The 13,292-nt window shown below is 40.3% G+C and overlaps 1 protein-coding gene across 5 annotated transcripts in view; it reads left to right on the plus strand.

Annotated features, from left to right (window-relative positions):
• The first annotated feature begins 6,560 nt into the window (after positions 1–6,560).
• Positions 6,561–13,292, plus strand: part of LOC101477163 (uncharacterized) — a 36,051-nt gene continuing 29,319 nt past the window's right edge. The window contains exons 1-2 of one of the 5 annotated variants that reach the window (XM_004571780.6): positions 6,561–6,691; positions 7,190–7,407. The gene's annotated coding sequence lies outside the window, so the exon portion shown is untranslated. Of the gene's footprint in view, positions 6,692–6,788; positions 7,408–8,164; positions 8,254–12,159; positions 12,231–13,292 lie in introns of those variants that run through there. The other 4 variants (XM_012924868.5, XM_004571779.6, XM_004571782.5 and 1 more) reach the window with 4 other exon arrangements.

The raw sequence follows: 13,292 nt of genomic DNA on the forward strand, positions 1-13,292 counted from the left end.
TTTTGTCAAAACAACCATGTCTTGTAACTTTGGCACTGTTTTGTCTTTGTGGCAGTTGACTGCATGTGAAGAAAAGCTGAAAATGTCTCTGGTTTTGTCCTGACATCTGAATTCTGTTAGACGTTCTGACCGTACAGTTTTGTTTTGGGTTTGTTTCCTTTGGTTAGGATTACCATAGGAAACAAAGCCATTACATTACAGTATCAATCCCACTCATCATAAAACAAACCACAGTTTGCTTGCAGAGTCAGTCCGTCACTGGACACCAAATGTCATTATTCTCCCATATCCAAGCTAATCGACCTAAAGGAGGGAACCGCTGGGACGTCAGATAACCCGTGTAAAATGTGCAGAGTATGAATGCTCAAAAAAAACATTCAAATTTTCAATTTCATTTCTTTTTCTCGTGACTTTTTTTCCTTTTCATTTTTGATAACTGGCTACTGTTCATTTGTTAAATGTTCCTGGCAGCATAGACGAGGATAGATTTTTTTTTTAAGTGTGTTAAGAGTCACCATGGTAACAAACATTCAATAAATCACAAATCGGATTGTTTATGGATTTGGGACCCTGTATGTAACCTTGTATTACTGTGAAGTAAATGCTTGTATGTGAGTGGCACTGTATGTGAAATACTTAATAAAGAACTATGTCTCATAGGATACAATCGCACTCTTCAAGTTATTTATGTTCCATCTGAGCGTTGGCTTTCAGTTGTGGAAGAAACATTTGCAGACACACCGAGAATATACAGGCATGAACTGACTGGTCAAACATACAAACACTGACAGGCAAAGTTAAAGAAATCGTTAAACTGACTACACTTTGTTGCACACTAAGCCACACCCCCATGCAAAACTGTTCACGAATGATTCCTAAATACAAAGAGCCCAAAGTGATGCCCCAGCTTCTAAATTTGCCACGTCATAATCTAACCAAGCATTCAAAGGATACAAAAGTCCCATCCCAAACTAGCACTAACCAAAGAAATTCCATGTCCATGCCCATACAGTCAGGTTTTTTTTGGATTTGCACATTGTTAGGAATGTGATTTTAATCATATTTCAAGTGAGATCATATGCCAAGTAAGTACTGAATGTTTTACTCAATGTTTTGCAAATTAAACTTATCCTTTTCTCTTATAGAGTTTTAGTCTTATTGATGGTACATGATAAGAAACACAGACTGATTCATTTTTAAATGGTGACTTTTTAAAAAAAATTTCTGTGAATACCCAGAACACTGATGGGAAGTTGTAGCAGAATTGTAGATCTACTGTATCGCTGTGTATTTGCGCTAAGAATAAAAATATCATTGAACCTTCCTGGTGTTGACCTTTTTGCAGCATCTCTGTTGATATTTTCCACTATCTCTAAAAGAGACAGAGGTCTATGCTGTGGGGCTGAGCTAGTTTAGGTTACCTTGGTAATCAAGGACAAGGTTGACTCCCTCATGCAAGATTGTCACAACAGAGCAGTAAGATAAGCATGCATGATTTATAGACACTCACCCAAATCTATCAAAAGAAAGTGCATTGCTAAAAAACAAACAAAGAAAACTGAAGAGCTGTTGAACTAGAGAACTCATCAATTAATGTCTTTTTAGGAGAAATGTTAAAAGGAGCCTGAAGAGATGGAGGAGGGCCATATTGGCCTCAACTGGCAGAAGTCACTGACAGGGTAGATGAGAAGAGCTATGACAGGAAGCACCAGGTTCGGATGAGATTTGCCCTGAGATGCTAAAGCCTCTAGACATTATGGGAATGTTTCAGTTGACACACCTCTTTAATGTTAGGTTGTAATCTGGCATTGTGCCTGTGGAGTGGCAGACTGGAGTGGTGATTGCAATTTTCAAAAAGGAGATCCTGAGTGAGTGCTCCAGTTATCGTACTCAGGCTCCCGGCAAAATTTCTTTTAGGGTGCTGGAACGGAGGCCCCAGCTAATGGTGGGACCTCAGATTTAGGACAAGCAATGCAGATTCCAGCCTGGTTCTAAAACAGTTGCCCAGATCTTCACCCTTGCAGAACTTCTGAAGGGAATAGAAGAGAATCTGACCATCCAGTCTACTGGTGCTTTATAGGCACAGAGAAAGCTGACAAGAATGGAGTGAGGGTGAGAGCTGTGTCTGCATCTTTGGTATAAAGTACACCGTGTTTTTAATGGATGTTGAGTTACCGCTTGTCTCTGATCCTGTTTTTGACGTTTATGGACAGAATCTCAAAGTATAGCCAGGCTGAGGAGGGCATCTGCTTTTTGAAGCTCAGTCAAGCATTTCTTCAGTTTGCAGAAGATGTGGTTCTATTGGCTTCATCAGAGAGTTCCCATCAGCATGCACTGCAGTGATCTGCAGCCAAGCATGAAACAACTGGGGTGAGAGGTCAGGGTTCTCCACTGAAAATCTCCTCCTTCTGCTCCTTCTGAGATACAGAACAGAGGAAAAAGAGTTAAAATATCTTGAACTCATTTAGAAGTGATGAGAAGGTGAAGTATGAGTTGGACCAGCAGATTGGTGTAGTGTCAACAGAAATGCACATACCAGTCTGTGGTAGTGAAGAGAGAGCTCGGCTAAAAGACAAAGTTTTGAATTTACCAGTCCATTAACCTCCCAACCCTCTCCTGTGGTTATGAAATCTGGGTGAATACAGCCACAGCTGCTGCATGTCAAAAGAAGCCAGTGGAGGTGGTTTGTGAATCTGGTTAAGAGGCCTCCTTCACTTTGAAGCCACCTTTATCAAATTTGGCTACCACCATCTCAGATTTTGGATTCACCAATGAAAACAACAGCTAATGCAAGCAACTTTGGTTTCGAGGCACAAACACAAATAGCTCCTAATTAGTAACACAAATTTCCAATGCTGTATAGAAAAATACAAAGGAAAGAAATTCACCAATTCAATAAAAACACTGCCAAACATTTTATTTAGCTAAGTTGAAGCACAGCAACCGGCTAGAAGGCTGGCTCCAAGAAACCACGCCTCTTAAGATAACTTTATTGTCGCCTAGACAGACGTCAAGAACGGGTAAATTAAGACTGCAGAGAACTAAAACCTTTTTGTGCTAGGTTGTAAACATATTTGATTTCTGCTGTAAAGTTTATGGAAGTCTATAGAGATTTACTTGTTTTGAAGCAAACAACCAGTGGCCAGTTAAGAAGCTGCAGGTTTTTTGGCACTAAAGCATTAGCCAGCTGGAGATTGCCATCTTTTCCGGAGGCATGGTTGAAAACCCTGCAGACATAAGTAAAATACATAAATTCATTTATTTAAGTATATAAATATTTAGTGTTAAGATTTGGTTACCAAAACACATTCCAGAAGTCAGGTGTTTCAAGCTTATGCTTTGTCTGAACCCTGTTTTTTGCTAGCTAAAACTCAAATCCAGCTTGGGGTGACACTGAATCATAGCTGTACGTTGCTAATGAAACAAGCCAGTGCTGGCAACAGCAAATAACACACTCAGTTATGGGCTCTGTACTTTAAACATAGCAATCTTTGAGAAGAAATAGTAGTTCATTGTCAAAACAATAATGTGTGTTGAATGCAATCACCAAAAAAAAATTTTTATATTAATTATTAAACCAGTATTGGTGTTGTTGTTGAAATACAGAGCCATGGAGACAGCAGTGAGCTAAAGGCTGATGTCATACATTGTGAATTTTACACCTTATTGTGTTTGTATAATGATATACTTTTTACATTGTTATTATTTTACTGTGTCTATAAATCAAAATTTCTTTATCAGAGTAACAAAAAAGGTAGGTGATAGGTAGACATTTAATAAATGAACTTTGAACTCATAGATGACACATCGAGATGTATCAATTGAAACAGAACCATACTAAGTAGAATGCAGTCATGTATAAATACTAAGAAAAAACAGGATTACAACCTTAATATTTTGAAATGTAGCTTAGAATGTGTAACAGAGTGGCAGCAGAAAAGAAACATTCAGAGTTCAGAAAAAAGAAGAAAATCTCATTTCGCATGTGTATAAATATTAATACTTATTATTGAGGGACTACTAAGTAGCAATGTACCTGGAGGGGCAGTTCAGATTGCTGTGCTCGGCTGTGACTATTACTCATATTTCATTGCAATATAAAATTGAAAATATTAATTTATATTTCTCAGCTGAAATTAAATTAATGGTGGGGCAGAACTGCAATTTCACCATGGACATAAATTAATGAGTAAACAATCCTTTAAATCTACACAATCTTTTGAAAACACAGGCGTGTTTTTGGTAAATGATTGACTAATAAGGTGGGTTTTACTTCCCAGTGGTATTTTGGTTGAAAAGGTTAATATTGTTCTTTAAGTGTGTATCTATCTATCTATCTATCTATCTATCTATCTATCTATCTATCTATCTATCTATCTATCTATCTATCTATCGTTGAGAGGGCAACACATATGGGCTTCAACTGGCAGACACAGATAATCACAAACACCACGCAGCTTATCCTCGGTAATATTCATAAAATGTGGTGTAATGCGCTCATGCACCATGACAACCTACTTTCCTCTGAGAGTACATTAAGAATTAACTATCTTTACACAAGCAGCTATATCTGACCTAAATATCGCTGCCTGAACTGTATGGCTGTCTCTGTAATATAAGGCAGCAGCCAGCTTTTGCTATGTCACTGCTATGTAACTGATATAATATAAACATAATTTATCAATATGACATAAAAAATAAACCATGACTGTAAGTATAATGTTGAATTAAATGCAGTTATTAAATGAATATAATGTGTAATCATGTGCAGACTACAAAAGTAAGAATTTCTACGGTAAACCTGGCTTATCAATAGCTGCTCTATACACCCCAGTTTCCTAGGAGGCTGGAATACCGTGTGTAAAATAAACAAACGCAGACTGCAACGACCTGCAGATGAGTTGAAAGATGTTATCTCAACAGCAGCATATTTTGTTCATGTATATGCATGTATAGATGCATCATACATGCCTATCATGAAGCATTAATGGTCACACGCATTCAAGTTCTCCATACCACATGTGCTGCTTGGAGCTATTATTTTAAACAACCTGCAAACCATTGCTCCATGAATCTGCATGTTACAAACCATTGTTTTTGTTTTTGGAAAGTGGTGGTTGTATATCCACAGTAATCAAACAATCTTTTAGTTTTCAAACATTTCAAAATTTATTAATGCTCTTCTTCTGCTGAATTGACTAAATGTTTGCTAAGTGTATCAAATTAGCACAGGAACACAGTTTCTAGCTTGCACATATTTACAGAGTTAAAAATATCTGTTGCCTCTGTTTGTAGTTCAAAGAAAATATTTTTGATAGAAATCTACTGCATACGTTTCTTACATGTTAAGAAATCGTTCTTTATTATTGTGCAAAATGTTTGATCTGATTACAAAATAAATGAATGTTGTTATTGACCATGATGAATATTAATGTTACAGCTTATCGTCTTATGTTTACTGAACACGTTCTGTCAAGTTCGATTATTCTACCTCAGTTGTATCTATATTCACAAACTGGCCTGTCTCTATTTAACTGGTTGTTAATGCGAATATAAAGAACTGGAATTATATGGTACTTTTATTGCTTTACATGGGTTAGAAAAAGACTTGCATCATGGCTGTTCAGTAACAGTAAAGACGTCTTCTCCTCTGTTTGACATGGGGGTATGTAGGTGAAGTGGTCCCAGCGGGGTTCTGCTCTGAAGTCGCCCCAGAGCCCCGCTGAGGTCAGTGGGTTCGTAGCGTGAATCCTCCCGGTGTCCTTAAAGACGGGTCGTATGACCACACCCCTATGACGACACCGTGTCGTAGATCAAACTGTATCCGTTTTCACTCATGGGTGAAGTTATAAAAAGTGAACGAGCGCAAAACCGGCTGGTCTGTCTTTCATAATAAAAGTCTGATCTCACGGGACCCTGGACACAAAATCACTGCTATCATATGATACATTTTCAAACTCGTGATGAAATGTCTTGAGGTTAGAATGAACTCTTTTAGCTTTTACCTGGTATCTGGCTTGTTTGTCATGAGAAAACAACTTAACATATATAACTTATAATAATTCTATTTTCTATCCAAATCAGGAATCATGTTTTTGGCCTTACGGTTTGTATGGATATTCTTTAAAAAAGAATTGTACATTTCTTTTCATATCTTACATTTTGTTACAGTGAACATGTCCCCAGGGGAATCACGGTAGAATGCATGCTTTTAAAATTGTATTTTATGTGTGAAAGAACTTCACTTTGTGTTATTCCGAGGTATGTAATGGGAGAGGATAACAGCTATAGACCTAGCTATAGATAAGCTATAGACCTAACAAATACAATCCTTGAACACAACAGATATGAAGGGATATTAAGGGGAAAAATAGTTATAAAACGTGTATGTACCCCGTTTTTAATTGATTTAATACAAATAGGTATTATTTAAAATGTTGCATTATAAAAAGTATGTCTTTAATATAACCCTAAATTAATAACGTACGTTTCATATCTTATTCTTCAGCGCGACTTTTATTTTGAAAGGCAATCCCAGAAGTGCAGCCCAATCTTTTAGCTCTGACACTCGCTCTTCGGGATTATTCGTAAACTCAAGTGCCCCCCAACCCGCCGATGAGAACTGCAACTGTTTTTTTTTTTTTTTGTTTGTTTGTTTTTTTACAGCTGACACACTTCCCATTTCGATCAGGTCAGTCTCTTTTTCACTACTTGTATGGCTCGCTGAACCCTGAACCTAGTAGCTAACCACAGCGTAGCCAACAGCAACAACAGCGCTGTTACTCAGTGACAGCAAACAGGACACACACTGCACGCGCGGATCCACGCCCTCTATCTCTCTGCTTGTGTTTATATTTCATTCTGAGCCCGTAAAAGTGGTTCTAACCCGCGGAGCCGGCTCCAAAAGTGTCCCCCAGTGTTATTTTGTGAGTCCCGCGGACGGCACCAAGTCAAACACAGAGGGGGGTCTGCTGTACGAGCTCGTAAAAGTTTATTAACGACGGAATTAGCTTCAGAGGAGAGATGAGTGCTTCTGTTTTCCCACCCTCTCATCTCCAAAACGTTAGGTTTCTGCACCAATGAAGGGGAGGGAGAGACAGGAGGAGGAGGAGGACGGGGTAGTGGTGGTGGAGAAGGGGGTGTTTAACAGTCCTACAACCATCTTCTGTCCCGTTTATCCGCCATATAGGCCAGCTCGATACTGCCGTGAACTAACTTCCTGCATGTGGCTGTAGCTTGAACGGGATTTCTGGGCTGAGCGGTCACTGCTGCTGTCCATGCGTGAGCCTCTTCTCCCCCCTCCGTGGATGGTGCGGAGTAATATCATCTGGAGAGGCCGAGGCCGACATTTTACCCCGGTCCGGAGGAGCATTAACTCGGAGGGGACATCCGAGGACACGCGTTAAGGTAAAGCCCGTCTCGCAGCTTTGTGCCTTTGGACAAATACATAAGCATTTACGTAAAGTTTTACGACCGATAATTAACTGACAAAATATTTAAAGCACATATAGAAAAAAATATGACGGCTTTTAACGGTCTTCTGTGATAAAAATGGCTACTTTCACACGGATTTACACACTGTAGCTGCACGATAAAGAACTATACTTTTGAATTTGGAATAATAAATGCACCGCGTTCACAAAAACATCTGGAAATATATGCTTTCCACGTGCGATATACGTAACAAGTTAGCATATATATATATATATGTATATATATATATATATATATATATATATATATATATATATATAAATGTACCAAATTACACTTTTACTACCCCATTTCACGCTACATAACGCATTTATACCGTTTTGTTTATGTTTCCTATATGCGCGGCCAGGCAGCTTTTGCTCCCGGTGTTTATTCTTTGTAATGGCTCAAACTTTACAGTTGCTCGCCGACAAAGCCTACATTTAATGACGGGCATAACTTGCCTCGGCCTGTAACAGCCACCATCAATCGGCAGCAGCACCTGCAGGTGGACCTACAGAAGCCAAAGTTGTTCTGAGATTTATTCAACTTTAATGTAACGAAAGTCCGAGTCGGTGTGGACAGAGAGTGGCCACCTGACCGCAGCTGGGGCCGTTAAAGCGCCGGAGCCCGTCCACAGGCTCTCAAATCGGCCGTATTAACAATTAATATTGGACATCCGGTGGCACTGCCAGCTGCGCCCCATTTTTATTGTCTGTGCGCTGAAAGGATCCCTGTTGTCTCGGCTGGATACTCCGCGAAGCGTGGTGGCTGATTTAGGTAGGAATATTTATTTCTGCGTCATATTGCAGTTTTAAAAAAGTAAACTAAAAATGCATAAAATGTGAATGTGAGGTGTGAAAGAGAAAGGCTGGATGTGGGAGCGCGGCTCTCCAGCTCGCTGTGCCATGCGGGACACGCTGCTGGCTGCCACCATGGCACCTTCCCTTCGTGCTCTGGCTCTTTATGTGCTGCTGCTGTTGTTGTATCCAGCTGTGCGGGGACACAGCACCGTTGTGCCCCGTCAGTTCGAGTCCACCGACCGGGTCAGTGATTAAAAGATTTATTCGGGAATATTGCGGACGCGCACTGGATGGACGGGGAAGACAGGCGAGGGGCGGCAGAAGGGGGCCACTTTTGCTCTCCATCGTTACGGGAAACGGAGCTCCAAGGACACGGAGAGGCGGGGGCGCATCCAGGTCGTTTTGGGTGTTTGTTCTTGTATTTTTTTTCTTTGCAGTTATTAACATGTTTTAATTTTATTGCTGGAGATGCGAAAGATTTTTCCCAGGCAGACCGACCTTTGTCCGCCGCCTAGATTTTTGGAGCTTTAATTTGGCAAATTGGCTTCCCAGACAGACTGACAGCCAGATCGTCTCTCCTCCCCGCTCTCCCGCCTCCTCCTCGCTGTTTTCGGCCACACTCTCTGCTATCACAGCCTCTCACTGGGCTCCTTCTGAATTTACTTTTTTCTCACTTTCAGTCTCTCTCCCTCGTGCGTAACCTCCATTCATTCGTGCAATTTGCCATCAGCCTGGAGTTTTTTTCCCCTGATTATTTCTGAAGAGGCCTCCAGCTGCAAAAGGTTCAGTGTCTGGTCAGACTGCTTTAATTCTGCCTCGTGGTCCAGTGTCAGAATGACTTGCTTCCACTCCCACATTTGTGCGTTATACCCAGCTAGCACTATACTACGTTAATTCTGAAAGTGCAAAACAAGTTTTTATGGAGAAAGTGTGGTAGTATATGGAAAAAAAAATACCATAAATTATCACATGACTGTTTGAAACTTCAAAAATAATAATAATCATAAGAGAAATAGCTGGCACTCCTTAGGCAGGTGCTATACTTATGTCCTTGCTTGCAGACTGTCATGAGGACAGCTGCCACACCATGGACATGTAGTCCTTCCTGTTATACTTTCAGTTAGGTTAGGGGCCAGTTTAAGCAGTTATGTCTAGTTGTTCCATTGCAGTGTTTCATTAATGAACTTCTGAATACTCAAGAACTCTCACTCTCTGGACTTTGAGTTTCATGTGGTGAGATAGTTCACAACTACTGGAGCTCTACAGAAGGCAGAAGGCAAAAAACTGAAATTTTGACTTTTTTTTATTTTTTTTATTTTGGTAATCTTAGTTTAGTTTTTTCCTCTCTCTGTTTTCCAGGTTTCTCTTTTAAAACACCTTTCTGTAAGTATTTAGGACCTCAAAGCTCCAAGAGCCACTTTACAGTAACATCTGCTGTTTTGATTCCAGGCATGAAGCCATTCATTTCAGTTGCATTTTTATTTATATAGTATCAATTCACCACAACTGTCACCTTAAGTCTCTTGACATTGTAAGCTAAAGACCATATAATGCTAGAGAATAAGGACCAACAACCAGATGTGAACAGCGTTTGGTGACATTGGGAAGGAAGAGCTCCCTTTTAACAGGAAGAGACCTCCAGAAGAACAGGCTCAGAGGGGGTCAACCATCTGCAGGAGAGAAATTAGCAGTGGCCACCTGGTAGCATTCACTTTCAACCACCATAAGCTGCTGCTTCTTATAGGCATATGAAAGTATCAGTTGTGGTTGAGCTATGCTCCTGATCTGTTTTAGTTATCTTTTGGAAACAGGCATCGTCAGGGCAGACTCCTCTAACATGCATTTGCGAGATGCTAGCATGCTTTCTGAGAAAAACTAAGACATAAGTGTCATTTTATTTCAGTTTGGACATTACGAAATACATAAAACACTACTGTTCATTGAGCTCCCTCTGCTGCAGTCTCGCTTTCACAGCAGCCAGTTTCGTTCGACAATGGCATTGAAAGGACGATTTCTGAGAGAGTAAATTGGAAAGCCCTCAGATTTCTGTCCAGAGCCTCATTAACCCTCTGATAGTGAAGCTCACCCCCCACACTTACTTTCATTCTTGCAAACAGGGGAGCTGTAACTCTGGTGTCATGGCGATGCTCTTTACCCAAATAAAAACCCCACCACAGGCAAACCGTTTTTAAAACTGCCCGTGTTGGAATACAGTGGGGCTGAAACAATTCATGGATTGGTCACCTAGTTCATCAGCTGAAAATAACCAAGAACTCATTTTGAATTTTAATGTTGTTTTCTTTTTCTTTTTTAGTTTGAAGCAAGAAGTACGTCCTTTTTCCAGCACGTCATTTGAATGACAGTAAATAGACTGGATCTGCATTCTTTATTGTAGCTTGGGTGAAACAATGTGTCAGTTTGGAATGTAGGAAATTGTAAATAAGTTACGTGCCTTTTTTATGACTATTTTCACACACAACAATTGAGAAAACAAATGCCAGATGAATCAATAATAGTGCAACTGTTTGCAGCTTTTGAATGTACTGTAGATTTGTTTTGGAAGGGTACATTATGGCGTGACACAGATTCTTTTGAATACTCTGCCCTGTGTTACATAACAAGCTGTTGCAAGGATATGGGTTCAGTTTTATTTTGCATTTTTCTGTGCCCACACAGTGTTCACCGGATAATTGCTCCAGTGCATTTGTAATAGACTAATAGAAAAGTCAGCTCTAAGTGTACATGGGGTTAGAAATGGCTGCAATTACTGTAAGTTCTGAAGGCATCGAAAGGTCCTCTGTGGCGGGGGATGGCTGGTGGGGGGCCTCCATAACAAGGAAAAGTAAATTTCGTCATGCACCACCTGCACTACATGAACCATTTTCTTACCGCATTGTGAGTGTTAGCATATATATTTACTTTGTCAGTGTGCGTCCAGTGTTGTTACATAAGCCACAGTTGTGCAGGCATCCACTTTGCTTGCGGAGTCTTGTTTACAAAGCGCCAAATGCATCGTTGGCTGAATGTAAAGCCTATGGTTATTGGTTACTGTTGACTTTTTTGTTTCCCCGCTGCCTTGCTGTGAACTCTGTGAGTGTGTTTATGAGCAAAGAGCCCTTTGGACTGTGCCCTATATTTAACCAATGTGCACAAAAGGATTTCTCAGCTGTTATTGCATGAAGCCACCTATATCAGCCATGGTATGAACAAATATAAATACAAGTCTGTTTGGTGTATCTGTTTCATTGTGCAAATTTCCCCTGTAGAGGCAGCAAATAGCTAGAGGAGCGCTGTGTTCATATAAACAAGATTAAAAGAAATGGTAAATAGTACACCATGGACACATTTGCATGTGCGCTTCGCTCCTGTTTGCAGGATATATCAGCACCAATGTCGCATCTGGCAACAGAGGGGAAAGTGGCGTGGTAGCCTACTAAATGCCATTTTGATTTATCGTATTCAAAAGCTTTTTTTTGCTCTGGTAAGTACAGAAATATTCAAAGCTGGCACTCAAACAACTTTATTGTTGGTACAAGTGAACTGCTTCCATAATAATCTACATAGCTTTAACCCTTAGTGCAAACTCCCAGAGCTTCGCGTTTCAAACGGTCCCGCTCTTTGTGCTGTAAACTTTATGATAAATAATGTGTATCTTTTCTTCATTTGTATGAAGCCTGGATTATTATATTTATTCCACCCGTTGGTTATCAGCTTCAGAGGCCTGTTTGTGTCTGATAAGTGTTTGTGTACACAGTATGTTGGTAGCTGGCTTGTCTCATGTGCCAAATACCAGTTTTCCATTTGGCGTGCCAAGGCAGTGTCATAACCGCCCAGCCAATCCTCATTTCCTCATTCTTGTGTGCCTGAGGTCAATCCACAGAGAACGTATTATGGCATTGTTCTCAAACACTGAACCAGGGTCTGTGTGAGCTGCTTTCTTCGACTTTTCCACAGGTACTGAACAGTAGGTCTGCATTGTTCCTGCGGCGTGTGTGTGTGTGTGTGGGTGTTATGTTGCTCGGTATTTCATCATGTTGCCATCTGAAAAGAGCCGGGTGTATTCGGCGCCTGCAGTGTGGCCTCCTCCCTTCTCCTTTAAGGGAGAATCAGAGTTTTGGTTACACAAACATTAATGAATGGAGCAGCTGAAAGCAACGTCAATGCTCAAGTTTACCCGTATGAGGCGGAGCTAAAGAAGCAGTTCTTCAGTGGACCAGTAAGATAGTCCGATGAAAAGCGATTTACTGTGTGTGTTCGTCTGCACCACTGTTGCTCATAAACAATTAAAACACATCAGTGAGTCACAGTGTTGCACTGTGACATGTAGCTTCAACATTATTAACACACTGCAGAGGGTTTTTTGTATCTTTTTTTTAATCTGGCGTGCAATCTGTTCTGCATCTGTTCGTGGCTGAAAATGGTCACCGACAAATGCACCATTTCTTCCTGTTCAATGTGGAATTGGTTGAAATCTGTGAATTTTCCACCCGCCTGTCCTGCACCTCTTGCCTCTCTTCCCTTTCTATTCTAAGCCCCTTCAAACAGACAAGTACACGACACATGCTTCATGGGGCTACAAATAGGTCAATGTTGACTTTTGACTTTATAATTCCTGCGATACTGTATTCAGATATCGGTCCAGTCTTTACTCAAAAAGCTACGCCTTTTATCAGTGACAACGTGCAGATCTGTGAGGTCAGTTGTTTAATTCTGTGTTTAACACACCATCCGTCAGTGTCGGTGGGCCAGTTGTTAGCAGGAGATGTAACATAGTGTGAATGAAATTATCAGCAGAGGGTTAGAACTTTGTAGTATTTCGCATTAGCATCGGTAATAATTTTGCTTGTGCATTACTGTCTAAAAGTCTTGACTCACCCCTCATGTCTTTATATTTTCTTGCAAGAAGCCACACTTTATTTTTTAAAGAGGTCTTGAGCTACAGGTTTGTTTGTTTTTTCTTATACTAATTTTCAGTTCTTGTACCTGTGTGAATCATTCAAACATAAAAAGGCATCT

The sequence above is a fragment of the Maylandia zebra genome, linkage group LG6 (assembly GCF_041146795.1).
Source record: "Maylandia zebra isolate NMK-2024a linkage group LG6, Mzebra_GT3a, whole genome shotgun sequence".
Taxonomy (NCBI): domain Eukaryota; kingdom Metazoa; phylum Chordata; class Actinopteri; order Cichliformes; family Cichlidae; genus Maylandia; species Maylandia zebra.